The sequence below is a fragment of the Apium graveolens genome, chromosome 7 (genome assembly GCF_009905375.1).
Source record: "Apium graveolens cultivar Ventura chromosome 7, ASM990537v1, whole genome shotgun sequence".
NCBI lineage: Eukaryota > Viridiplantae > Streptophyta > Magnoliopsida > Apiales > Apiaceae > Apium > Apium graveolens.
This window is the reverse complement of record NC_133653.1, coordinates 221,623,165-221,625,505: the sequence shown is the minus strand read 5'-3', so window position 1 is coordinate 221,625,505 and position 2,341 is coordinate 221,623,165.

Below are 2,341 nucleotides of genomic sequence, written 5' to 3'. Positions count from 1 at the left end.
TTATTTTTTTTATATAAGTGAGGCTTATCAAGCATGTAGTTCATTCTTAAGATTTACTGACATCAGAATTTGACAGATAAGAAGCCATAATCTAGCTTGTGACTTAGTAATAAGATACACAAATTAAATTTGACTAAGATCAAAATCAGAATTTACTTGTGTTATTGATTTCCACATAAATAACTAATTCAAACATGGGATACATAGTTTGTTAAAGACTACTAAGTCAGCATCTAACAAGATAATCCTCATTGGATTGAATAGTCACAGAATATTCAAAACACTTTCAGAGTTTATAGAATCACATCAGATAATAAGCAGTGTTTGATATGTTACAATTTAAGCACATATTACCTTAAGATAAGAAAATCTGTAAACACTGATCATAAAGTCTGATGTATGAGAACAAAAACTAAACAGATTTTGAGAAAGAACCTGAAACCATTCCAAGTTCATTTACCAGTCTTGTAAAAGTAGCTTCACATAGTGGTTTTGTGAAGATATCTCCTAGTTGTTGATTTGTTGGAACAAAATGCAATTCCACTGTACCCTCCATACATGTTCCCTTATGAAATGGTACCTATTGCTAATGTGCTTTGTCATTGAGTGTTGAACTGGATTTCCTGTCATAGCAATAGCACTTTGATTATCACAGTAAATAGGTATTTTAGAAAATTCTAACCTATAGTCCAGTAACTGATTCTTCATCCAAAGAATCTGTGCACAACAGCTTCCTGCTACAATATATTATGCTTCTGCATTTGATATGGAAATTGATTTCTGTTTCTTGCTAAACCAAGAAACCAATCGGCCTCCAAGAAATTGGCAGCTTTCACTAGTGCTTTTCCTGTCTATTTTGCATCCTGCAAAATCTGCATCTGAGTAACCTATTAGCTTGAAATCTGATTCCCTAGGATACCATAATACTAGATCATCTGTACCCTTGAGGTACTTGAAAATTCTTTTAACAGCTATTAGATGAGGTTCTCTTGGATCAGCCTGAAATCTTGCACAAAGACAGGTAGTATACATTATATCTGGCCTACTTGCAGTTAAATAGAGTAAAGAGTCAATCATACCTCTGTAGTTAGTAATATTTACTGATGCTCTAGTATCTTTATCTAACTTGGTGGCAGTGGCCATGGGAGTAGATGTAGTAGAACTGTCTTGCATTCCAAAATTCTTGAGTAGATTTCTGGTGTATTTGAATTGGCTGATAAAAGTACCTTCTTCAGTTTATTTGACTTGAAGTCCCAGAAAATAACTCAACTCTCCTATCATACTCATTTGATATCTTGACTGCATTAACTTGGAAAATCTTTCACAAAGTTTTGTATTTGTAGAGCCAAAGATGATATCATCAACATATATCTGTACCAAAAGTAAGTCATTTCCATGGTTGAGGTAGAATAAAGTCTTGTCAATTGTGCCTCTGTGAAATCCACTTTCCAGAAGGAATTGATCTAAAGTCTCATACCATGCTCTTGGAGCTTGTTTAAGGCCATAAAGTGCTTTGTCAAGCCTGTAGACATGATTTGGAAATTTTGGATCTACAACGCCTGGAGGTTGTTCAACATATACCTCTTCTTCCAATTCTTCATTGAGAAAAGCACTTTTCACATCCATTTGAAAGACTTTAAACTTCTTGTGAGCAGCATAAGCTAAAAAGATTCTTATGGCTTCCAATCTAGCAACTAGAGCAAATGTTTCATCATAGTCAATACCCTCATGTTGAGAGTAACCTTTAGCAACCAGCCTTGCTTTATTTCTTGTAATTATGCCATCACTGTCAGTTTTATTTCTTAACACCCATTTTGTACCAACAATTGATCTATCTTTTGGTCTTGGTACTAGGGTCCAGACTTTATTTCTTTCAAATTCATTTAACTCTTCCTGCATTGCTTGCACCCAATCAGTATCTTGAAGAGCTTCTTCCACTTTCTTTGGTTCAGTCTGAGATAGAAAGGAATGATAGAGACATGCATTTATTGTTGTTGTTCTAGTTCTGACACCTGCTTCAGGATCTCCAATTATTAAGTCAGGTGTATGTGATTTAGTCCACTTCCTTGCAGATGGAAGTTGATCTCTAGAACTGGATCCTCTCCCATGATACATGTTGTCTCCATCAGCATTTTCTGATGCTCCCCCTGAAGTTATGCTCTGTGAGATTCCAGAATTTGAGTTGGATCCTTCAGGAATTGAAGAATTAGAGTTTCCATAATTGTTAAAATTTAGCTCATCAGAACTTGATGAATCAGAACTTGAAGAGCCACTGACTGGTTCTGATGCTTCTTGAGAGTCTTGAGATGTGGTATGATCATCAGCTTGCTCCCCCTGAACA